Raw genomic sequence first — 27,328 nt, forward strand, 5'->3', positions numbered from 1 at the left:
GAATGATGATGATGTGGTACGTTGGATTAGGTACCTCAACAGAAAAATGACAAATACAGCTGAGGAAATCCAAACGAAGTTTAGTTAATAATGTATCATTTTTGCATATTAATAGTGAAAAATATATCTTAATAATGTAAGATGTTAACAATAAGGGAAACGAGGAGTAGATATACTATCTTCATTATATTTCTGTAAATATAAAACCATTACTTAAAAAGTTCATTTAAAAAAATATTTACAGAGGGGCTGACAGTACGGCATAGTAGGTTACGTGTTCACCTGCAGTGCCTGCATCCTGTATGGGTGCTGATTCAAGTCTTGGTTGCTCCACTTCCAATCCAGCTGCTTGCTGATGGTCTGGGATTGCAGTGGAAGAAGGCCCAAGTGCTTGGGCCCTTGAACTAGTGTGGGAGACTCAGAAGCTTGGAGCCCCTGGCTTTGGATTGGCCTAGCTCAGGCTGTTGCAGCCATTTGGAGGGTGAACCAGTGAATGAAAGACCTCTCTCTCTCTCTCTCTCTCTCTCCCCCTCTCTCCCTCTCTCTGTCTGTAACTCTGCCTCTGAAGTAAATAAATAAATATATAAAAATTTACAGAAACACATTAATAGTCCAAGATATGGTTTCTTTCTTTCTTTCTTTTTTTTTTTTTGACAGGCAGAGCTAGACAGAGAGAGAAAGGTCCTCCCTTTCCGTCGGTTCACCCCCCCAAATGGCCACTACAGCTGGCTCACTGCGGCCAGCCTGCCTCCTCCCAGTCTCCCAGGCGGGTGCAGGGCCCAAGAACTTGGGCCATCCTCCACTGCCCTCCCGGGCCACAGCAGAGACCTGGATTGGAAGAGGGGCAACCGGGACAGAATCCGGCACCCCAACCAGAACTAGAACCTGTGGTGCCAGCGCCACAGGTGGAGGATTAGCCTAGTGAGCCGTGGCAACAGGCCCTCTTTAAAAAAAAAAAAAAAAAAAAAAACACGGCCGGCGCCTTGGCTCAACAGGCTAATCCTCCGCCTTGCGGCGCCAGCCCACCAGGTTCTAGTCCCGGTCGGGGCACCGATCCTGTCCCGGTTGCCCCTCTTCCAGGCCAGCTCTCTGCTGTGGCCAGGGAGTGCAGTGGAGGATAGCCCAAGTGTTTGGGCTCTGCACCCCATGGGAGACCAGGATAAGCACCTGGCTCCTGCCATCGGAACAGCGCGGTGCGCCGGCCGCAGCGCACTACCGCGGCGGCCATTGGAGGGTGAACCAACGGCAAAAGGAAGAACTTTCTCTCTCTCTCTCTCACTGTCTGCTCTGCCTGTCAAAAAAAAAAAAAAAAACAACAACTTTTATACAATAAATATAAATTTCCAAAGTACAGCTTTTGGATTACAATGGCTTTTCCTCCCCCCATAACTTCCCTCTCACCCACAACCCTCCCATCTCCCACTCCCTCTCCCATCCCATTCACATCAAGATTCATTTTCAATTATCTTTATATACAGAAGCTCAGTTTAGTATATATTAAGTAAAGATTTCAACAGTTTGCACCCACACAAACACACAAAGTGTAAAGTACTGTTTGAGTACTAGTTATAGCATTAATTCACGTTGTACAACACATTAAGGACAGAGATCCTACATGGGAAGTAAGTGCACAGTGACTCCTACAATTGACACTTTTGTTTATGGCGTCAGTAATCACCCTAGGCTCTTGTCATGGCTTGCCAAGGCTATGGAAGACTTTTGAGTTAGCAGTTTCCAATCTTTTTTAAATAAGGTCATAGTTAAAGTGGAAGTTCTCTCCTCCCTTCAGAGAAAGGTACCTCCTTCTTTGATGGCCTGTTCTTTCCACTGGGATCTCACTCACAGAGATCTTTCATCTAGGTGTTTTTTTTTTTTTTGTTGTTGTTGTTATTGTTGTTGTTGTTGTTGTTTTGCCAGAGCAAGATACGGTTTCAAAAAGAACAGAAAAGGAACTATATAAACTTATAAAATGGAAAGGAGAAAATAATAATAAAAAAATAACGAAGACAAAAATGGACAAAAACAATGATATAATCAACAAATTCCTTGAAAATATCAATGCAACAAATTTGTATCAATACTGACAAAAGAAAGAGAAGATGTATTAACAGCATTAGAAATCAAATAAGGGGATCACTACACATCTTAAAGTGTTTCTTCCTAAAAGAAGCATCCAGATCCAGATAGTTATATTAGAGAATTTTACCAAGTATTTCAACAAGAATTGGCATCAATTTCAAACTTAATATAGGGATAGTAATCAACAAAAGATAATATTATTGAAGAAATAGATCGATCAAAAAATAATAGAGAAACTAGATATAGGCCCACATATATATTTTTTTGTTTTGTTTTGTTGTTTTTTTCTTTTTTTTTTTTTTTTAGATGTGTTAGTTCTTCCATGGAGAAAGGACAGCCTTTTCACAAGTACTGCTGGGAATGCAAACATTCCAGGCAAAGCACTGAACCTTGATCTAACACTGAACTTTGACCTATACCTCGCACCTTACACAAAAGTCAATTCAAAATGGATCATGGCCGTAAATGTAAAATGCATACCATAAAGCATTTATAAACATACAGAGGAGGAAACTTTTTGGATCTGTGGATAAAAATGAGTTCTTACTGACGCCAGTACCATGACCCATAAATTGTACCTCATTTAATTAATCACTACTGCTTTTGAGCACTCCTACGAAGAGGATAAGAAGGCAACTGATACAGGTGGAGGCAAATATTCATAATTTACAGATATGACAAATGGCAACTATTTCAAATAAAGAAAAAAATCAATAATGAAATTGCTAACAGTACGATTAGGAAATGGGCCAAAGAAATGAACAGTCGTTTCATGGTAAATGCAGACGGCAAGCGAATAGTTGAAAAATAATAAAACTCATCACCTGTTAGGAAAATGCAAATTCAAACCACAAGGAGTTACGGCCCATAAGGAGCTCCTACTAAATGTCTATCACAAATGCCAAGATTTCAAAAATAGTAACAAGTGCTGGTGAAGCTCAGACAACAAGGATGCCTTGTGCACTGCTGGTGGGATGTGCGATGGTGTAGCCCACCCGGAGAGCAGCTGGGCAGGTTATAAATCAAACAAATGTGCTACTCTGCAACCACCTCCTGTCCAGAAACCCTACATTATTGGCATTCACCTTGCACAATTGAAAACTTCCAATTATGAAGTTAAATCAGTTATATTATTCTAAAAAAATATTTGTTTCCCAAACACTTTAAATGTACATGTCAGCACTCTACTGAACTCACTAAACTTATTATTTGCTTCCATGAAAAAATCCACATATAGTCATAGGGATAGCACAAATTTAACACAACCCATCCCTTCAATGGATCATGAAAAATAGTCTAATATCTTAGTAAGCAGGAATTATTCTCAGAGTGTTGACATTTGAAACTATCAACAGTCTTATAAATTTTGGAAAATGACTTTTGTATGTAAACTCACATTTACAAAAAGAATTTTAAGTAACTCAGTTATCTCACAATTCAGAGATAACTAGAAAAATACAGAAACACAAGATAAAGTAAAAATATTTAGGTGGATATCACTTCTTTAAAAAATTCAAAATTTGCATACTCTTAGTGATAATTATAGCTAACATCATGTATTCTTTATTACATGGCAGGTCTCTACCAAGTATTTTATTTCCATACCATATTACCCTTGGGCTTAAACAATTACACTACTAGAAAGTGTTAATGTCGGGATTTAAAAATCAAGTTAAAGTAACCGCTCTTTCCATTTCTCTCCACACATGCATGCACAAGCACCCACACACAGGCACACACACATGTACACTCAATTACAAATAAGCAAGATCCTGTACTTAAAAGGTAAACAAACCACTTATTTTCTAAATCCTAGCGATCATTGGCACTAAAGTTCAAATAAGCAGAATGAGCATTTGCTCAAACCGCAGCCCTTAAGGGAAAATTTATGTCACAAACAATTCTAAAAGTTTCTTTTTTAAAACAAAAAAAATGAGGCTGAAAAATAAAATGCCTTAATTGTTTTACTAAGCAGCAAAATTGTTAAAGCATGAAATACTTTTATCCTTTGATTTTAGGACTAGAAACCTAGAATGAATCATTTAAGGTCTTATAAGGGAAAGACAATGTAATGAAACACTAGTTACAGAATTAAACCAACTCTCTACTATGTCCTGGGAAAGCAGCTGAAGATGAACCAAGTCCTCTGGCCCCTGCACCCACGTGGTAGACCCGGAAGAAGTTCCTGGCTCCTGGCTTCGGATCAGCTCAGCTCTGGTCATTTGGGGAATGAACCATGAATGCAAGAACTCTCTCTCTCTCTCTGGCTCTACCTCTCTCTGTAACTCTATCTTTCAAATGAATAAAATAAATCTTTTTAAAAAAACAAGGATTAATATACAAAAATAATTGTAAAAATAAAATAACTTAGAAATATAACAAAATTAAATATCTCACAACAATAAAGAAATATCCTACAAAAGGTATTGAAAATATTATGTCAGAAAAAGCAGAATATAAAGTCAGAAGCCTCTATCAATGGCTAGATTAATTGATGATTCTCATTACAAGGAAGTAGTCTGTATTGAAACACCTGAAACAAATAAAAATTTGAAACGTTTCATAAACAAAAAAAAAAAATTGTAAACAAATTTTAAAGCATAAGTTGATCTTGGAGATGATGGAAAAACACCAACAATTATCTTTCTTAATTGTTTTTAATATTGAATGAAATAACAATTTATCCCAAGTGTTTCTTTTTTTTTTTTTTTTTTTTTTTGACAGGCAGAGTGGACAGTGAGAGAGAGAGAGACAGAAAGGTCTTCCTTTTGCCGTTGGTTCACCCTCCAATGGCTGCTGCGGTTGGCACGCTGCGGCCGGCGCACCGCGCTGATCCGATGGCAGGAGCCAGGTGCTTCTCCTGGTCTCCCATGGGGTGCAGGGCCCAAGCACTTGGGCCATCCTCCACTGCACTCCCTGGCCACAGCAGAGAGCTGGCCTGGAAGAGGGGCAACCGGGACAGCATCGGTGCCCCGACTGGGACTAGAACCCAGTGTGCTGGTGCCACAAGGCGGAGGATTAGCCTAGTGAGCCATGGCGCCGGCCCCAAGTGTTTCTGTGTTTTGTTTTGCTTGGGGGATAACAAGTTAATTCGGTTTTCTGGTTGAAGAGAAAAAAAATACGGAAAACAAAAAATTTCAAGATGTTTTGAATGATAGGAAAAGGGATTCCATCACTTCGTGGAGCACAGGTGTCCCATCTGTGAGTACCAGGTTTGACCTCCAGCCCCTTAGCTTCCAGTCCCAACTTCCTGCCAAGGCACACCCTGCAAAATGCTGGTGAGAACTCAGATACTGGGATTCCTGTCACCTGTGTGGGCTCCTGGTTCCAGCTTGGCAGAGCGCTGACTGCTAGACTGTTGGGGCGTGTGCCATGGGTTGAAAGATCTCTCTCTTCTCTCCTCTCTCTCTCTCTCTCTCTCCCTCTCTCACTCTCCTCTTCTTTTCTGCCTTTCACATAAAACAAAGATGAAATAATACACTTTTACAAGATGAAGAAAATTTCTTCCTACTACTTTTTTTTTTTTTCAGAGATACAGCAATTTGAAAAGCTGGAGCCTATAAAAAACACAGGGGTAAGTGTTTGGTTCATGGTGAAGATGCTCGTTTAGGAATCCATATCCTACATTGACATGCCTGAGTCTGACGCCCAGCTCTGGCTCCTGACTTCAGCTTCCTGCTAATGTCGACCCTGGAAGACAGCCATGATAGATCTACTGATTAGTGTTCTGCCACTCCTGTGGGAGATGTAGATTGAGTTTCCAGCTCCTGGCTGCAGCCCCAGCTGTATCACTGCAGACGTTCAGAAGTGAACCAGCAGATGGTAACTCTTTGTCTTCTGCATGTCTCTCTGTCCTCTGCCTTCCAAATGGATGGATGAATGATGGATGGATGAGTAACTAAATAAGTAATAGAAGTGTATGTCAGGGAATTATGGCAGAATAAATGAAAGATACGTAGGAACAGACCCAGTTATTTTTTGCCAGAAAACAGGCAACGTCACAATTTCAAATAATGTGCAACTCAGTTAGGACTCATAAGGGGCAGGATGAATGGCTGGGAGCTTGGAAGGATCTCCAAGGCCTCTTCACCCATCTGTCCCCCAGATGAGAAAGATTCAAACCTCCAGGACCAGAACACCTGAATGTCTCCAGAGATTATGGTTTTTTTTTGTGTGATCTCTGCACCTCTTTTTCTCCATTGGTGATTTCAAGGTAACTAGATTAACTCATTTCACGACTCTAAGGTGCATGTTTCAAGAAATGGCTACAGCAGAAGCTGCAGTGCCTTTGTGTCCCAGCATCCTGTCTGCTCCAGTCTCTCAGCACAGGCAGACACAAGGGTCTGTGCAGGTTCAGGAAGAGGGACGAGACTCCATTTCTCAGAGGAGGACCGGTCAAGGTGAGTAGAATGAAGGACAGGGAGAGTGGGGTGTATACTGGGAATGCCATCATGGAAAAAGCCTCCTGTCACAAAACACTTACCTGACTAGAAGTAGCACTTGAAAAACACAGACAACAGGTAGCACCACAGGTAAGTGGTGATACATGGATGTTTCAAAACTGAAGTGATGTTACCTGTCCTTGCCACAAAAAAATAAATAAACAAATAAATAAAAGCAAGGTGGTATATTTACCGGATTGATTAAATCAATACACAACAATATGTATCAAAACATTTCATGAATATGTAAGATGATTAAATTAAATATTAACTAGTTAAGATGAATATAAATAAAGAAGATCAAGAGAAAGATGAGTAGTCAACAAATGATGCTTTTAGTTACAGAATAAAATATTTAAGCTCTTGATTTATAAGAATAAATCCAGTGGGATTACCTGACACAGAATAATGTTCATATCATTCAAATATTTAAACAGACAAAAATAAAACTTTAAAAACACTGGTGGTAACTTGAATAAGATTACTCCTAATTCTGGAAAGTCAAAGGATTTCCAAGGAATACATGAAATCTGTAAATAAAACAAAATATTATCTCCATAGAAATCTAATTCTATATAGCAAAAAAAATGCAATAAAATAAAAAAAAAGACTAAGGAAAGTTTAGAAAACATTAAACAGGATATTTGCATATACTTTATTTTCAAAATGCTCAGAGAAAATAATTGAAATATATATCCAATACTGAAACCAGTAGGGGAAATGAACCATTACTTTATAGGAAATAAAAAAATAAAAACTTCAAAAGAAATATGGTGACAGAACTTAAAACTACTTGTAAGACAGAAACACATATTGAATCGAAGGCTACACTTGGTTAGGAAGATGTTTTCACATCTTGTCTAACAAGCAAAAATAAATTAGGGGTGTGTATCATATCTGTGTATCTATCAACAAGACCAACACCTTTCTTTCATGTCTTTGCCTTGTTGAATTTTATGCCACAGCCATAGTATTGAGACACAAATCCAGGGCTTATTTCAATACTTAAAGAGGAGAAGACAATTGCTCAAATCCTCAAATCAAAGAATTTAATATGCATAATCTAAGGGTTGCATTTCTGTGTTTGCATAAAAAAGGTTCAGACTAATGCAAAAACTGAACTTGCTACACACAATAGAACTCTATCTACTGAGGCCAGGCCAAGGTTTGTTCCCTGTGGCATTCCACAAAGAAGATAAGAACAAGAATGGATTTATTTAAAGGACTGACATGCTCTTATTTCAATAGCAAAGGTATTGAAATCAATAAGATCAATAAGAGCAGATTCCATATTCCCTGTTTCAAATGAAGATGAAATATTGACTTTATTGTTACCTAGATTACCTGATTCTGAAGAGTACTTTTTGTTACTATTTTCTGTGTTGTTTACAATTTGAGTTTAAACCAAAGATGGATGGTAGATGGATGGATGGACAGACAGATGAATGGGTGGGTGGGTGGATGGATAGATGGTAGATAAAATAGTTCAGATGCATGTAGATAAAATAGATCTGCACTTCGCACACACACACAATCCTGTGGTGAAAAATTAAACCTGGAATTTCTATTTTTGTGTCAATTGCCAGTTCCTGTTTATTTCCATTTCTCAGTTGGAAACAAGGAAGATAACAGCTGAAACTAGGAAAAAATGGAATGATAGGCTGGCGCCGCGGCTCACTAGGCTAATCCTCCACCTGCGGCACTGGCACCCCTGGTTCTATTCCCGGTTGGGGTGCCGGATTCTGTCCCGGTTGCTCCTCTTCCAGTCCAGCTCTCTGCTGTGGCCCGGGAAGGCAGTGGAGGATGGCCCAAGTGCTTGGGCCCTGCACCAGCATGGGAGACCAGGAGGAAGTACCTGGCTCCTGGTTTCAGGTCAGCGCAGTGTGCCGGCGGTAGTGGCCACTTGGGGAGTGAGCCAACAGAAAAAGGAAGACCTTTTTCTCTGTCTCTCTCTTTCTCTCACTGTCTAACTCTGCCTGTCAAAAAAAAAAGAAGAAGAAGAAGAAAAAAAAAAATGGAATGATAAATAAGGCATCATGCAAGCCTTGCAACTGTGAATTCTGATTCCTCTCAGCACAAAAGGAGAAAAAGGGTGAAAGAGAAAATTGTATTCCTTCTCATGCTTTTATTTCCACCAACAGAACACTCAGTTGTGATTGATGTCATAAAGACCACTGAAGGATGAATAAAGCCGTCTCTAAGGCCCCAACTTCAGGCTCACTGACTTCAACTCCTTTTTATTGATCCTGTTGTTAATTTGTGACTTGCTTTTCAATTTGTAAAAAAAAAAAAAAAAATCAGTTTTTCTGTATTTATAATGTTTTATTGCTCAAAAAGTATTATCTTTGGCCGGTCTCTAAAATATCTTTTGATTTCTAATTCATCTTTTCCTTTTTTTTTTTTTTTTTTTTTGACAGGCAGAGTGGACAGTGAGAGAGAGACAGAGAGAAAGGTCTTCCTTTGCCGTTGGTTCACCCCCCAATGGCCTCCACGGCCGGCGCACCAGGCTGACAGGAGCCAGGTGTTTCCTCCTGGTCTCCCATGGGATGCAGGGCCCAAGGACTTGGGCCATCCTCCACTGCACTTTCGGACCACAGCAGAGAGCTGGCCTGGAAGAGGAGCAACCTGGACAGAATCCGGCGCCCCAACCGGGAGTAGAACCTGGGGTGCTGGCGCCGCAGGCGGAGGATTAGCCTAGTGAGCCATGGCGCTGGCTCATCTTTTCCTCTTTATCATTTACTTTTTCACTCCTCCCCCAATGAACTCTGCAGGTTTTTTTTTTTTTTTTTGCAACTTTTTCTAACTTCTTCATTAAATGCTTGCATACTTGTTTTAAGTCTGAACTATCACTTATTTAGATGTGTGCACCTGAAGTTATAAATTCCCACAATACCGTATTTATGTACATCACTAAGGTTTTGCTAAACAGTGCTATTATCACTGATTAATTATGCCGCTCTCATTTCCCCAAAGCCAATGAAAACACAGAAATCCAGAGTTCAGGTAATGCTCATCTATTAAGACATCTTAATGCAATTTCAGATGAAATGTCCTCCGTCAAATGTTGACTTCCCAGAAGGCTTCAGAAAAACACATTAATCAAACAAAACTAAGATTATTCGATTCAGTGCAGTAACAGAGAACACCACCTTGACAGAATCTTAATTGTGTCTCAAATCGCTGAGATTTATTTGTGACCTATTGTGTATGCATTTTTATAATGATTGTACTTTGTAAAAATTCATATTTTCTGAGAGTATACATTTGTATATATATTTGTTCAATTTAATATCTTTGTATTGTTTAAACTCCCTTTAACCTTAAGTATTTTTGTCAACATTTAAAAAAATCTACTATAATGATAAACTTGTCAAATTCTTCTTATAGAAATGACAGCCAGCGCCACGGATCAATAGGCTAATCCTCTGCCTGCAGCGCCGGAACACCAGGTTCTAGTCCTGGTCGGGGCGTCCGATTCTGTCCCGGTTGCCCCTCTTCCAGTCCAGCTCTCTGCTGCGGCCCGGGAGTGCAGTGGAGGATGGCCCAATGCTTGGGCCCTGCACCCCATGGGAGACCAGGAGTAGCACCTGGCTCCTGGCTTCGGATCAGCGAGGTGCGCCGGCCGCGGCAGCCATTGCAGGGTGAACCAACGGAAAAGGAAGGCCTTTCTCTCTCTCTCTCTCTCTGTCCACTCTGCCTGTCAAAAAAAAAAAAAAAAAAAAAAAAGAAATGATAGTTCTATGTATATTCATTACTGATGCTTTATTTCCATTATTTTATCTATTTTCTCTTTTTAGTTTGTTCTAATGATTTTTATTCAGTGTGCCGTGTTTTTTTCACTTATTTGATGTTCATGTTCCCAGTAATTTATAAATTCTACCTTGATTCTTAAAGTTGTTTCCTTTTAAATTATACTATGCAAACTGTAAATTATTGAAGTCTAAAATTAATCATCAATTCTATTGGCTATTGAAATAATGTGAGGATATTAAAATTATCTTACTCTTTCTCTTATTATTATTATTGATATTATCACTCCTCCTTCATGTTTATACAGAAAGGTATGGATTGATATTACTACATCTTTAGCAATTTCACTGTTTCTATGCTCTAACTGTGTAGCATTGTATCAACATTCCTCCTATTATCTGAAGTGCAATATTCTTGCAATGTTTTGTTTGAGTTGAAGTATGAAGTGAGTTTTGTCAACTACGTTTCTCATTCTCATCTATTTCAATACTTAGTGTTTACAATATCATTATTTTCTATGCAGAAATTTCTTAAAAGGTTGATTTAGGATTTCAGATTGTATGCACACACATGCATGGACATACATGCACATTTGCTGTTATTTTCACTGATCATAAGTGTTTAATTTCAGCTTCTGGAAGTTTAATATTTTTTTGTATGTCTCCCAGAATAGATCAATGGTTATTGCTCACTCATGAGCAACTAATGTTGTTCAAGACCTTCAGTTTCAAAGTAGTCAAACTTCTATTTTATTTTTATTTTCAACTTTCTCTTTTTGCTGAAAGAGGTTCTATACACATAATTTGAGGTTAATTTCAAATGTACTCTAAGCCTGTTATCTGTGCTTTGGGCAATAAATGGTGCTAGTTCCCTTCTTTTCCTACTTCTGCATTGTTTTCCTGTCCCTCTTTCCAAGTCTTTTCTAAGAATTTAATTGTTTTTTAAAAATTTATTTTAAGGAATTTATTAATACATTAGATTTCCTGGATCACAGAAAATGCGTGATAATCACTACAGTTTTTACTTTAATTTTCCATTTTATGTATAAGAAAAAAGTTTTATATTTGCGCACAAAATAAATAAATGTATTTCATTATATAGCGTAATATTCCCTGCAGAGCTGTGGACCACATAATCACTTTCCCTTACTCACTGATTCATTAATGATGAAAAGTGCTTATAATTTATCTCAATGCCCCTTTGCATTATTTTATTCTTTCTCTTTAATGTCAGACTTGAATTTTGGTTTATTTGTTCAACTGTCTTTGAAACTTCCACTAATAAGTGACAATTAGGACAAATTGTTTATTAATGTTCAGAGTGAGGCAGACAGTTTCCTGCATCCTGGGGCTGCCAGTTTGTGACGAGGGTGCCCTCTGATCAACAACTGAAGGTGGTGCCTTTAACCATCGCCTGAATGTTCCCACATTTCCCCAACTGTCATTCTGTCCTCTGTTACAACCATTCTCTTGAATAAATATTTCCCTTACATTCCTGCATGATTATTTATTTTAAAATATTTATTTGAAAGGTAGAGACAGAGAAAGAAAGTGCTTCGAGTTGCTTGTTCATGCCACATACGCCTGCCACACCCAGAGCTAGGCCAGGCAGGTACCAGGGCCCAGGAACGCAATCCAGACCTCCCTCTTGGGTGGCAGGAACCAACTGAGCCATCACCTGCTGTCACTCATAGTCTTCCTTAGCAGGCAGCTGGATCCAAGATTGGAGCCAGGTATCCATCTCAGGCACTCTGATAATGGATACTAGCACTAGTTCAAACATCTGTTCCCCCACCTGGTTTTTAATGATACTGATAATTTAGTCGAAAAATAAAACCCAACTTGAAGCTAGTATTTTCCATTTTTGCTTCATGTCTAATGTTTGATGAGCATAGAAAAAAAGCATTGCAAACCTTCTTTCCCACCAATTATAAGGTTGAGGATTTCAGCTAAAAGCACAAATGCTGATGAATGGACTCGGGGAGAGGAAGCTAAAGAGAAAGCACAGTGGTGTTCCCTGCCCAGTGGAGGCCACTGAGAAACGACTACACTTGTGTACACACAGCTCAGATCCCAGACGTGGCCACTGTGTCGACACGACTTCATCTGGTCTTCTAGAAAATATTTGTCCAGAAGAAAAACCTAGAAATCCATGATCCCCTGTGCTTTTTACTTCTTCCTGTAAGTTTCTGAAAAGCAAAGTAGGCAGACAACTGCTGGGAAGGCAGCTCCTGTATCAGGGCACAATTTGTTCTTCTGGGCAAGTTGATTGCTGATCCAACCACTTCCCTTTTCAAAAAAAATTGGACTATTTTAATACACATCTCAAACTCTAAAACCACGACCCCTGCAAGTGTCTCTCTGCTGACACTGCATGGAGGCAAACAGACTTGTCTCTGCCTAGCCAGCAAGCTTCCAGGGCTGTCAGCGAGATGAGGGTCCAAAGAAGGGTTGACTCTTCTTTAGGCTGGGGGACAAGTGGGAGAAAATATAGAACAACTTTCCATTTATCTTCAGTTACAATTTGATGAGGCTAAATCCTGGATGCATAATGAAAACATTGTACATTTTCTCATTCTAGTTTAAGCACCTAAAAATTAAGATGATTTCCTTATAAATTCTCACACTTAATCACCAGTGTAATGTTTGGTCCTATAATGTGTAATGTGGTTTCTTCCTTCTTTATGTCTCCACATTTATTATAGGGACAAATTGAGAGAGGCTATGATGGGGCCGTTAACCAGTTTCCACACTGAAGTAAAAGTCAACGGTTGGCGCTGGCATCCCATGTGTGCACCGGGTTCTGGTCCCGGTTGCTCCTCTTCCAGTCCAGCTCTCTGCTATGGCCCAGGAAGGCAGTGGAGGATGGCCCAAGTCCTTGGGCCCTGCACCCGCATGGGAGACCAGGAGAAGCACCTGGCTCCTGGCTTCAGATCAGCGCGATGCGCTGGCCGCAACGGCCATTGGAGGGTGAACTAACGGCAAAAAGGAAGACCTTTCTCCCTGTGTCTCTCTCTCACTGTCTAACTCTGCCTGTCAAAAAGAAAAAAAAATTAAAAAAAAAAGTATTTTGAATGCCCAAAAGGTTTTCATATTAACAGATGGATGAGAAACATCTTTCAGTGATGGAATTTGATTTATTCATTGTGTATTGACCTTTTTGTTAATTAGTAGCTTAAATAGTTTCACTTCATGTAGCAAATGAACTCAAAGATGTGTGTTAATTTATACAAGAAAACATCAAATTCTTTATATTAATTGCTTAAAACAAGTATTTGATCATCATTTTTCAAGGTGCATTGCATGGAAATTAGTGTTCCACTATTTTTTCAATTATAAGTATCAGGATCTCTGAAGCAGCACTCAAGACATTTTCTCTTAAAATTATCTCAGTGGTAATGAGCGCATTTTTAATGTATTTAGTAGAGTAGCTTCAGTTTTATAAGCATGCAAGTGTAGATAACTTCATATTAACAGAAGAGAGTATCACCTTATAGTAAGGCAGTATTCACCCTACAATAATATAGGCATCTTGATACTGTGCATGAAAGATTGAAGTAAGGAAATATCTAAAGAGCTTCGTAGGCTGTGGAGGGGAAATTTTTTAAATGAAGTGGCCATGTCATTGTATCCATGTATTTCTTCTACAATAAAATTGATTTTACCTCAACTAATCAGCTTCAATAACAATAATAGCACTAGCAGAAATAACAGCTGTGAATCAACCAAGCGGTTACCGCGTGCCATGCATTTGTCTGCTGAGTCCTCTCAACATGCCTACGACATAGGGATTATTTCTGCCCCCTTTACAGACGAAGAAACCAGCACACAGCGTGTGAATACCTTGTTAAGGTGAAATCACCAACGGGGTGCTCAGAAATGCACACGATTTTCTCATCAGCATTCTAATTGCTCATCACAGGTTGGAGATGGACAGACTTGCTGTTGGAAGAAGCCATTCCTCTGTTGCATCAGATTGCCAGCATTACGGCGAATGGTTCACAAGGAACAAAGCTCAGTAGACTCTGATTCATGATGCCACTTCACAGAGCCCCTTGATGAAGGTTAAACATAGAGTTAGCTTTAGTTCTTAAATAAAAAACCAGTCACTTGAAGCATAGATGGAATTGAATGACAGCATGATGGTATGGCTACTGAAGGTACACAAAGCTTAGGAGAGATGACTCTAGATCAGATGTACACAGAAACTTGAACATGTTTGGTCAAGGTTCCGACTAGATCCTTGTTAACTACTTTATTTTAGACTCTTGACCTACATTCTTTACAACAGACATGTATTTGTGTAAAGCAAAATATACATATTATTACTTTATCACAGAGACAATACCTCAACAATAGCTCATGTGGTATCTAGAAAAGTTTTAACTCTAGAGCATGTCTAATTTTTGTTACATATTGATATTTATTGTTAGTGATCCAGTGAATCAAATGTGTATGAAATTAAATGTGTGACCCATAGGAACGAAAGATAAATTTTCCACCAGTGAAACATTAATTTCAGTGCTAGCAGCTATTGTATATTACAGTTTATTTTTCTTTTAAATGGATATTAACATATAAGTCTACATTTCCTGGCTTTTTAAAAAATTATTAAAATTATAATAGAATTTTTTTCTAGGTACTCCCGTAGGTCCTGGAGACACTGTGGGTCCCCTTGAGGAGTGAGGGTTCTGAGACTGTGTGAAGAACAAAGGGGACCTGCATGCCTTCGGATTGGCCCCAGTTAGCATTCACCATCTGAATGATGCCCCTGAAATAGTACAATAAAAGGGGGTGGAGGTGGAAAAGTCTCAAAACAAACATTCTCTAACAGAAGGCTTATTTTCCTGAGTGAAATGCATACAGCTCAAATCCCCCTGCATTGATTCCCCTCCCTTCCTGCAAGAATAGAAGGCCAGGCTTGTTTTCCCCTTCTTTGTGTGCACCCCAGAGAGATCTCCTGGGAAATCATACAAAGCTTCCTGGAATGAATCTCTGTCACTGGCGTGCAATTTTCCTGTACAAACAAGAGCGCTTTGCTCCCTAGGCCTACCCCACCATTTAATAGTGACGCTGCAATACCTCCGCTTTCGCGTCTGCAGCAGAATACCCACAGCTGGGGCCACAGGCTTTACATTCCTCAGTGTCATGTTCCCTCATAGACTGGCAACAAATGAACACTATTCTCTTTAATTACTGAACACCATCTTCGAAATAATGTGCACTACTGAATTTCACTCTGTTTGCACATCATCTGCACTCACAGTTAATTTATGAAATTTCGTAGGAAATAACAAATATATTAAGTCATAATCTGCAGCTGAGATTGTCTGAGAAAATTAGCAGTACCAAACAGTGAGTGCTTTAGTCTTGCTTAAGGACTTGTGACTCAAAAGATGGAAGACAGTAATTAAACAGTGAAAAACAAACACATATTCCGTGTCGCTCTGTTAGCACAGCAGCAAATTGTCTTCCACAGAACGGAATATAAAGTTTGTAATGGCAGTGAGAACATCTACTTTAAACTCACACACATATTCACTTGGTATATCCTTATTGAATCAATAGCCAGCAGCAAAAATTAAGAAATCTTCCAGCAAACAACAATCTAGACTTGACTACAGTTTTCAAATTCTTGATTTCCATTTTTTTTTTTAAGTTTTTAGTTATTTGAAAGACAGAGCAACAGAGAGAGAGGAGGGAGGGCAGAGAGAAGGATCCACCGTCTCCTGTTCTCTCACGAAATGGCTGCAAAATTCAGGCCTGAAGCCAGGAGCCAGGGATATCCTGGTCTGCCACTGGGTGGCAGGGGCCAAAGCACTTGGGCCGTACTCTGCTGCCTTCAAAGGCCCATTAGCAGGAAGCTTGATTGGAATCAGACCAGGCAGGACTGGAACTGGCTCTCTAATATAAGATGCTGATAGCGTAAGCAGCTACTGAACTCACAGCACGCAGCTCTGGCCCTTGTTCTCCAAATTAATTTCATAATAAAAACTGAAAGGAAATTTTTGAAATTAATCTTTCTGCCTGATCTCAACTCGCAGCTTGCACTGATAAAGAAACTTTGTGTGATTGAATATGGATTGTTTTTATTTTTTGTCATCTTAGTATGATGGAAAAGTCATAATGCTTCAATTTGAATAATAACATCATGTAAGAAGAAATAAACACCAGGAGTTTCTGGGAGGTGCCAACTTTCTTCATTTTGTTTGTCTTTGACTCATCTCCACTCCCAAGTCTGACTTGGGAAGACGCAGACTACTCTTTGGACTGTCCAATGGCCAAACTAGTGTCAACTTCTCATAGTTTACCTGGATTATAAGACAGGTCTGTGCCTTGATTATTTCTATTCAGAAAAGCATGCTCACGGCGTTGTTTACACACTTTTATTTACTAAGTATGTTTTTAGGCAGATCCATGGTTGTAAATCAGTAATAAGAAACTAATATGAAACGTGAAAGTAACAGTCATGGAAAGTCTAAGTAGATTTGTTCTTTGACCAAAGAATATTTGAGAAAAAAACTCTTCACACACGAAGTCAATCTGAGTCTGGAAATATGACCAATTGGTTCTGAATGAAATTCAAGGCGAATATCTAATAATTCCACCACAAAAAAAAAAATCACAAAATGTTTCAGGATTAGTTCTCTCTTCCTCGTGATGTTTTTGTCCTTGCCACGTTCATTCCTAGTGTGGAAAGTGTGAAAGTGAACTGACTGCTGAGTTGTGAACTTAATTTTCCCAGTAATCATGGGGAAAAAGGAGAAGAGAGGGAAAGGAGGGAGAGACTGGTGGGAAGGAGGAGAAGGCACAGAGTGTGGATGCCTAAGACAAGCGCGGGAGACCCTCCCCATGGTGTCCAGTGCTAGGCATGCCCTTGCTGTACAAGACTCTGAGTGCTTCCTTACCCAACTGCAGAAAAGAAGTGCAAACACAAGGATGTCTAATGGTTCTCACACTCGAACGCACATCAGGATGTCTTGCGGAAGTTTGGTCCTATTTCTCCAATCAATTAAATCCATCTTTGATGTCAGTCTCAGCAACTGGTACTTTTCTAAGATGACCAATTTGATTCCAATTGGCTGATAAGGTTGAGAACTGCTCTAGGAAGGACCCTGTAAAAAGATGGATAGTTAAGGATTGATTATTTTAAAAAATTACCTTACCATGTAAATTAGAATATAATATTTGGAATATTGGCAAGAAAAATTAATTGAAGTTAGTGAATTCAAAAAAAAAAAGCAGAGTCAGTGAGAGGGAAATTTAAGATGTCGTTTATAAAAAATAAAAGTTATTTGTGAATAAAAATATTAGTATAATCTACAAAAATATAAATGTAGGTATAACAAATTATAAATGAGGAAATAATGAAGAATTGTTATTTATTTTTTAATCCTGATCTTTAATAAACACTATTCACCAAAACTGAAATAGAGTGAAAAGTTCAAAATCATTTGAGATTCTTTTGTCATTACTAAAACATTTCTAGTTTTCATTTCATTGTGGATATTGAGAAAATGAAATATTCATAAGAGGGCCAGCACTGTGATGTAGTGGGCTAAGCCTCCACCTGCAGCACTGAGAGCCATATGGGTCCTGGTTCACACTGTGGATGTTCCTCTTCCAATCCTGCTCTCTGCTATGACCCAGGAAATCAGCAAAAGATGGCTCAAGTGCTGGGGCCCCCACACCCGTGTGGGAGACCCAGAAGAAGCTCCTGGCTCCTGGCTTCAGATCGGCCATGCTCTGACTGTTCTGGCCATTTGGGGAGTGAACCAGTGGATGGGAGATTCTGCTCTCTGTGTCTCTCCCTCTCTCTGTCTGTAACTCTGTCGCTCTCTCTGTCTCTCTCTCTCTCTCTCTCTTTTTCTAATCCAACCGCACTTCTCTTTATTCAAACCAGGGTCAATGTGGCCAAGTGTGGGGCCTCCCCCGCCTGCGGCCCATGGCGCACCTGCAGACGTTACCAGGCAGTCAGTCAACATGAGGAAGGAATAAACAAAAACAAAACCACTCAGTAGCTTTTTTCTTCAAGCTCCCAGAATTTCTGGACCAACATGTCCCACGCCCTGAAGGAGGAGTGAGGTCAGCGCCGCCCCCACCCCACCAGTGCCGACGGAACTCTGTTTTAAATTAAAAATAAGCCAGTATACATCATAGAAAGTTTCTCCTAAAAATCTCACAATTTGTAAGTGTATGTTTTTTCTTTAACATAAAAGTTTATAATATATGGTAAAACCAAAGGCTCAGGGAAGGCTCTCCCTCTCTCTGTAACTCTGCCTCTCAAATAAACAAATAAAATCTTTTTTAAACATAAAGAATGTTTATAAGAGGCATAAACCAAAATTTAAAAAGCATTATTATTAATAGAATGGAATTGGATGCTCGCAAAGTGAACCACGAATGCCATGGTAGGTAGGCACTAGAGCATGGGACTAGTCCTGGAAGCCAAGGCATTGTTTGCATGGATGCTAGTGAACTGGCTTGAGGAAACGCTTACATCCTCTTGTCCCTCCTTTGTGGAGTACCCTGCTGGGACCCATCAGAAACATCACAGACTGTGTGCTTACTATGAACATCTGTGGCAACTTGAGATCTGTTGGATCAATTTGGGGATAAATTACCACAGTATGGAGCCATTGTAGAGATTTCACTGAATTCGGACATCTCAGAGCAGAACACCGTTCTCAAGTGTGAGACATGACACAAAGATCCAGATACGCCACCAGACGCCAACGTGCCATCCAACCTGGCAGAAGTTATCTAGAACTATTGCCAGCCATTTCCCTTGTGTGATACATTCCTCCCTACACTGAACCACTGGACTCAGACAGGAATCCACCAAGGGGCAGGCCAGGATCTTCACGGGGTTTACTCCTATCTTCTGGAATTAACATACTTACAGCATTTCAGGGACACCATCTTCCAACTTTGGGCCAGCCATGAGGATTTGTTGGTTCAGACAAGTGGTCAATAATCAATTTCAAAATTTGATCTGAAGAAATATCTACTGCTGGCACCAACTTCTTTGAAAGTCCCTTTTTACATTTTTAAATTTTTATTTATTTAATGAATGCATTTTTACATAGATACAACTTTAGGAATACAGTGGTTCTTTCCCCCATGCCCCCAACCCCTCTCCCATCCTGCCTCCCATTCCCTCTCCCATCTCCTTCTTCATTATGGATCATTTTTGGCATGATTTTTATATAGAGGACCATCTCTATGCTAATCATAGATTTCAACAATCTGCCCCCATGCCCACACACAACATATAGAGTACAGTTTGGGGAGAGAATTTGCAGTCGATTCTCATATTGCAATTCAATAGCAACAGAGATCCTATCTGGGGAGCAAGTGCACAGTGACTACTGTTGTTCCTTTAACAATTAACACTCTTTTTTTATGACGTCAGTGATCATCCGAGGCTCTTGTCGTGGGATGCCAGGGCTACGGAGGCCTTTTATGATCATAGACTCCATCGCTATTTGGACACGACCGTGAGCAAAGAGGATGTTCTCCTCTCTTTCAGAGAAGAGCGTCTCCTTCTTTGATGACCCTTCCTTTCCTCTGAGATCTCGCATAGATCCTCCATCGAGGATTTTTTTTTTCACAGAGTCTTGTCTTTCCATGCCTGAGATTCTCTTGCAGACCTTTCAGCCCAACCCTGAAGCCTTATGGGTTGATTCTGAGGTCAGAGTGTGATTTACTGCGAAAGTCATTCTAGGAGTCTGCTGTGTGGACTGCTTCCCATGCTGGTCCTTCCTTCCTTTTTTAATTCTATTATTTTTACTGGGTATTTGATTTTAGTTATGTCTTCCCTTTTAAACTTAGACTGGTCTATCTGTTGCCTTTAACACTGAGGTTGATCATTGTAACAGTGATCATGGTGTTTATACCACTGATTCTTATGGGTTTGGAGACCCATGATTAGTTCTTTTTTTTTTTTTTATTTTTGACAGGCAGAGTGGATAGTGAGAGAGAGAGACAGAGAGAAAGGTCTTCCTTTTTGCCGTTGGTTCACCCTCCAATGGCCACCGCGGTAGGCGCGCTGCGGCTGGCGCACCACGCTGATCCGATGGCAGGAGCCAGGTGCTTCTCCTAGTCTCCCATGGGGTGCAGGGCCCAAGTACTTGGGCCATCCTCCACTGAACTCCCTGGCCACAGCAGAGAGCTGGCCTGGAAGAGGGGCAACCGGGACAGGATCGGTGCCCTGACCGGGACTAGAACCCGGTGTGCCGGCGCCACAAGGCGGAGGATTAGCCTAGTGAGCCAGGGCACAGGCCCATGATTAGTTCTTAGGCTGTACCCTTAGAGGTAAGTCTGTATGCCTGTATGCAGAACTATACTGTTTTACAGTCTTAGACTACCTCCTCCATCTCTTATTCTGTCTCTTGCTTTTAACTGGTATATTTTTCCAATTGCAATAAAATACATATAATTAACTCTGCGTTACATAGAGAGTTCAGCATACAGGGTGAGGTAGAGATGAGAGAGAGAGAAAAAAAAAACAGGAAAAAGAAAAAAAAAACTGACAAAACAAAACCAAAAGAATATACACAGTAACAAGTAACAACAGTTAACTGTCTCTCAACAATCAGGTCAAGGGTTCTTGAGGACATTAGTTCTGAAGGTGACTATTTTGCTTCTATAGCTTTCATTTTAGCTGCACTGTTAATTCTCCCGAATCAGGGAGAACATATGGTGTTTGTCTCTTTGGAACTGGGTTATTTCACTAAGTATGAGGTTTTCCAGCTTGCTCCATTTTGTTGCAAAGGACCAGATTTCATCCGTTTTTACTGCTGTGTAGTATTCCATGGTGTACATATCCCACAATTTCTTTATCCAGTCTTCAATTAATGGACATTTAGATTGCTTCCATGTCTTAGCTATTGTGAATTGAGCTGTGATAAACATGGAGGTGCAGATAGTTCTTTTGTTTACTGATTTCATTTCCCTTGGGTAAACTCCCAGTAGTGAAATGGCTGGGTCATATGGTAGGTGTATATTCAGGTTTTTTATGTATCTCCATACTGTTTTCCACAGTGGCTCTTCCAGTTTACATCCCCACCAACAATGGGTTAGGGTGCACTTTCCCCACATCCTCTCCAGCATTGGTTGCTTGTTGATTTCTGTATGAGGGTCACTCTAACTGGGGTGAGGTGAAACCTCATTGTGATTTTGATTTGCATTTCCCTCATGGATAGAGGTTCTGAGCATTTTTTCTTGTGTCTGTTGGCCATTTGGATTTCCTCTTTTGATAAATGTCTGTTAAGGTCCTAGGCCCATCTTGTTATTGGGTTGTTTGTTTTGTTGCTGTGGAGTTTCTTGTTCATTTTATAGATTCTGGTTGTTAATCCTTTATCAGTTGTGTAGTTTGCAAATAATTTCTCCCATTCTGTCAGCTGCCTCTTCAATTCCCTGACTGTTTCTTTTGCTGTAAAGAAACTTCTCAATTTGAGGTAATCTCAATTGTTCATTTTGGCTTTGACTACCCATGCCTCTGGGGACTTCTCCAGGAATTCTTTGCCTGTTCCAATGTCTTAAAAGGGGTTACCCTATGCTTTCTCTCGATTAATTTGATGGTGTCATGGTGTAGACTTAGATCTTTAATCCATATTGAGTGGATTTTTGTATATGGTGTAAGTTAGGGGTCTTGTTTCATACTTTGACATGTGGACATCCAGTTTTCATAGCGCCATTTGTTGAAGAGGCTGTCCCTGGTCCAGGGGATGGTTTTAGCTCCTTTGTCAAATATGAGTTGGTTATAGATGTATGGATTGATTAAGGTATTTCTATTCTGTTCCATTGGTCTATCCACCTGTGTTTGTACCAGTACCAAGCTGTTTTGATTATAACTGCCCTGTGGTATGTCTTCAAGTTTGGAATTGTGATGCCTCCAGCTTTGTTTTTATTGTATAGGATTGCTTTAGCTATTCGCAGTCTCCTGTTCCTCCATATGAATTTCAGCATCATTTTTTCTAGGTCTGTGAAGAATGACTTTGGTATTTTGATTGAACCTGTAAATTGCTTTCAGAAGAATGGACACTTTGATGTTATTAATTCTTCCAATCCATGAACATGGCAACTTTTTCCATTTTTTTGTCTTCTTCTATTTCTTTCTTTAATATTTTATAATTTTTGCCATAGAGATCTTTGACATCCTTGGATAAATTTATTCCAAGATACTTGATTGTTGGGATTGATTTTAGAAGTTCTTCCTTGGCCACGGCATTGTCTGTGTATTCAAAGGCTGTTGATTTTTGTGCATTGACTTTGTATCCTGCTACTTTACCAAACTCTTCTATGAGTTCTAATAGTCTCTTAGAGGAATCTTTGGATCCCCTATATATAGAATCATGTCATCTGCAAATAGGGATAGTTTGACTTTCTCCTTTCTCATTTGTATCCCTTTAATTTCTTTTTCTTTCCTGATGGCTGTGGCTAAAACTTCTAGGAATATATTGAATAGCAATGGTGAGAGTGGTTATCACTGTCTAGTGCCAGTTTTCAGTGGAGATATCTCCAACTTTTCATGATAGGTCTAAGAGTCAAAGGGTTCACATAAACAAGAATAGTGTCTGCTAATACTAACGGATAGAATCAAAAAGGGAGAGAACAATCCAACATGGGAAACAGGATACACAGGAGACTCATAGAATGGCAGATGTCCTAAACAGCACTCTTGCCTCAAAATCAGCCATTAAGGCATTCAGATCTGGCTGAAGAGCCCATGAGAATATTTTAGGCATGGAAAGCCAAGATACTCTGGCAAAAAAAAAACAAAAACAAAAAAACAAAAAAAAAAAAACAAACCTAAATACCTAAATGAAAGATCTCTGCGAGTGAGATCCCAGTGGAAAGAACGGGCCATCAAAGAAGGAGGTACCTTTCTCTGAAGGGAGGAGAGAACTTCCATTTTGACTATGACCTTGTCTAAAAATGATCAGAGTTGATGAACTCAAAAGGCTTCCATAGCCTTGGCAAATGATGACAAGAGCCTAGGGTGATTACTGATGCCATAAACAATTTGTTAAGTCAACAACAGGAGTCACTGTGCACTTACTCCTCATGTAGGATGTCTGTCCTTAATGTGTTGTCCAATGTGATGTAATGCTATAACTAGTACTGAAACAGTATTTTACATTTTATGTTTCTGTGTGGGTGCAAGCTGTTGAAATCTTTACTTAATATATACTAAATTGATCTTTTGTATATAAAGAGAATTGAAAATGAATCTTGATGTGAATGGAATGGGAGAGGGAGTGGGATATTGGAGGGTTGTGGGTGGGAGGGAAGTTATGGGGGGAAAAGCCATTGTAATCCAAAAGCTATACTTTGGAAATTTATATTTATTAAATAAAACTTAAAAATATACTTCTGGCTATGGGTTTGTCATCAATTGCCTTAATTTTGTTGAGAATGTTTCTTCTAACTCCAGTTTGCTTAGAGTTTTCAGCATGAAAGGGTGTTGTATTGTCAAATGCTTTCTTTGCATCTATTGAGATAATCATATGATTTTTTTGTTTCTCCATTTGTTAATGTGATGTATCACAGTGATTAATTTTCGAATGTTGAACCATCCCTGCATGCCAGGGATAAATCCCACTTGGTCTGGGTGGATGATCTTTCTAATGTGTATTTTGATTTGATTGGCTAGGATTCTGTTGAGCATTTTTGCATCTACGTTCATCAGGGAGATAGGTCTATAGTTTTCTTTCTCTGTTGCGGCTTTTCTGGGCTTAGGAATTAAAGTGATATTGGCTTCATAGAAAGAATTTGGGAGGATTCCCTCCCTTTCAATTGTTTTGATAATTTGAGAAGAACTGGTATTTGTTGCTCTTTAAATGTCTCATAGAATATAGAATTCAGCAGTGAAGCCATCTGGCCCTGCATTTTTTTTTTTTTTTTGGTAGCACCTTTATTACTAATTCAATTTCCTTCAAAATTGTGGGTCTGTTTAGGTTTTCTATGTCTTCATGGCTCAGTTTCAGAAGGTTGTATGTGTCCAGTAATCTATCCATTTCTTCCAAATTTCCCAATTAATCGGCATATAGCTCTTTGTAGTGGTTTCTGATGATTCTTTTTATTTCTGTGTGTCTGTTGTTACATTTCCTTCAACATCTTTAATTTTAATGATTTGAGTCTTCTCTCTCCTTTTCTTGGTTAGTTGGGGTCAATGGTGTGTTTATTTTGTTTATTTTTTCAAAGAGCCAGCTCTTGGTTTTGCTGATCTTTTGTATTGTTTTTTTGTTTGTTTGTTTGTTTCAATTCTGTTTATTTCTTCTCTTTCCTTTAGTATTTCTTTTCTTCTGCTGGGTTTGGGTTTGGTTTTCTGCTGTTTTTCTAAATCCTTGAGGTGCATAGAGAGGTCATTTATTTGGTACCTTTCCAGGTTTTTGATGTAGGCACCAACTGCTAAAAACTTTCCTCCTAGCACTGCTTTTACTGTATCCCACACGTTTTGATAAGTTGTATTATTATTTTCTTTTGTTTCTAGAAATCTTTTATTTATCTTTTGATTTCCTCTAACCCACTGTTAATTCAGAATCATGTTGTGCATTCTCTGTGTGTTTTCATATGATGCAGAGATTCTTGAATTGCTGATTTCAAGTTTCATTTCATTGTGGTCTGAGAAGATGTTTGGTATAATTCCAATCCTTTTGAATTCTCTGAGGCTCCTTTTATGATCTAGCATATGGTCAATCCTAGAGTAAGTTCCATGGACTGGGGAGAAATATGTGTACTCTGTGGCTGTGGGGTGGAAGGCTCTGTAGGTATCTACTAGGTCTATTTGTTCTATAGTGTCAGTTAGCTCTGTTGTTCTCTTGTTGGTTTCCTGTCTGGTTGATCTGTCCACTGACAAAACTGGGGTGTTGAAGTCCCCTGTTACTATTATATGAGTCTATATCGCCCTTTAAACCCTTTAATAATTCTTTGAAGTAGCCAGGCACCCTGTAATTAGGTGCATATACATTTATAATAGTAATGTCTTCGTGTTGGATTGATCCTTTAAACATTATATAATGTCCTTCTTTGTCTCTTTTAATAGCTTTTGTGTTAAAGTCCATTTTGTCTGATATTAGGATGGCCACACCAGCTCTTTTTTGGTTTCTGTTAGCTTGGAATATCTTTTTCCATCCTTTAACTTTCAGTCTGCGCACATCTTTGCTTGTGAGGTGTGATTCCTGAAGGCAACAAATTGATGGATTTTCTTTTTTAATCCATTCAGCTAGTCTGTGTCTTTTGATCATAGAATTGAGACCACTTACATTCAGTGTGACTGTTGTTAAATAGTGTCTTTTTCCTGTCATGTTTCCTTAAAAGAGCTGTTTGTGTATTTTGGGATTTGCTTGATTTTAATTGGGTCATTTTCTACATTTGTCTTCTTTGCAGTGAAGCTCTTGCTTTTGTATTTCTGTGTGCAGCATGTCCTTGAGCCAGTGTAGGAGCGAGGGACACAAAGATACAAATTCTTTCAGTTTCTGATTGTCATGGAAAATCCTTATTTCCCCTTCATTCATAAATGACAGCTTTGCAGGGTACATTATTCTCAGCTGGTATCCTTTATCTTTTAAAACTTGGCATATAGTATACAATTGTCTCCTTGCCTGTAGGGTTTGCGATGTGAAGTCCAGGGTGAGTCTGATTAAATTACCTCTGAATGTGATTTGTCGTTTCTCTCTGCACATTTTAGGATTTGTTCTTTGTGTTTCACTGAGCTGAGTGTTGCCACAGTGTGTCGCGGTGAATTCCTTTTCTGGTCAAATTTGTTAGGATTCCTGTGTATTTGTTGAATTTGGTTGTTTCTTTCAACCTGCATAAGTTGGAAGTTTTCTGATATTGTTTCATCAAAAATGCCTTGCAATCCACTCTCTCTTTCCACACCCTCAGGGACTCCTATTATCTTGTAAGTCTCCAACTGTATTTTTTAATTTTCTAATTTCTTCTTCCTTTGTTTGATCTGACTGTTTTATTTTTAGAAGTTTGTCTTTGAGTTCTGATATTAGCTCTTCTATTTCATCTGTTCGGTTCCTGAGGGATTCCACGGTATTTTTATTTGGTCAATTGAGTGTTTCATTTCCAGTATTTCATTCTGGCTTCTCTTTAGGATCTCTAATCCTTGAACCAACGGCTAAGAATCTCTCTCACCTCTCTCCCTCCTGTTAAAAAAAAATTAAAATACGGTTAAAATATACTCAGGATAGCACCTGAGAGTAGTTCTTCAAGGGACTGAAAGAATGGAAATTCATCTACCTGGCTTCCCTCAGTCCCTTGACTCCCACTGGGCAGAGTACATCCATGAGAATTTGATTCCTGTGTACCTTCAGACTGTGTTTTTCTGGCAGCTCTGGTCTTAGAAGCTAATTCCCTTGCCGACTTGTCTGGCCACCATGCCAGTGGGGCAGTTGGACTGTCAGTCGGTGTTGTGCCTGGAGTCCTGCCATTACTGACTGGCATCAGCAGCTCTCTGGTTCCACTGTAGGAACAATGAGAGTCATGAATCACATTTTTTCATGCTGTGAAAAAAAGCAAGCACTAAAAGTTGGGTGAGGGGGGATGACAGGCAACATCTCATGGACTTAATGACTTCACACAAAAATTCTGCTGTACCATGATTTTAAATGGTACTCATTAAAGATGTTTGATGCTATTAGGTGCCTTCTGGAGACCACAAATAATGAGAAGCTAGGAAGAGTGAGTGATAATATAAACAGGATTTATAGAATGTTCATATTATTGGAATGAAATGAGAGATAATTATACAACATTAAAAGATGCATACTTTGTCTAATGAAACTTCAGAGGAAACACTAGCATATGTCACATATGGAGACATAAAAATTAAAGGATTAGCTTTTCAAGAAGAAAATGTCAAGCATAATGAAGAGAATATGCAGAAAATCAAATTAAAGAGATGCCACACCTAACAGAAAATTTTGAAAGAATGAAGCAAGGCAAAGCTGAGTACTTTCAACTCACAATCCCAAACCATGTTGCTCTAGCGTTATCTGGTCTTGAGAAATTCTGTAGTTCCAGTGTGGCTGTGAGCAGGAC

The sequence above is a fragment of the Lepus europaeus genome, chromosome 9, assembly GCF_033115175.1.
Source record: "Lepus europaeus isolate LE1 chromosome 9, mLepTim1.pri, whole genome shotgun sequence".
In the NCBI taxonomy this organism is placed as follows: Eukaryota; Metazoa; Chordata; class Mammalia; order Lagomorpha; family Leporidae; genus Lepus; species Lepus europaeus.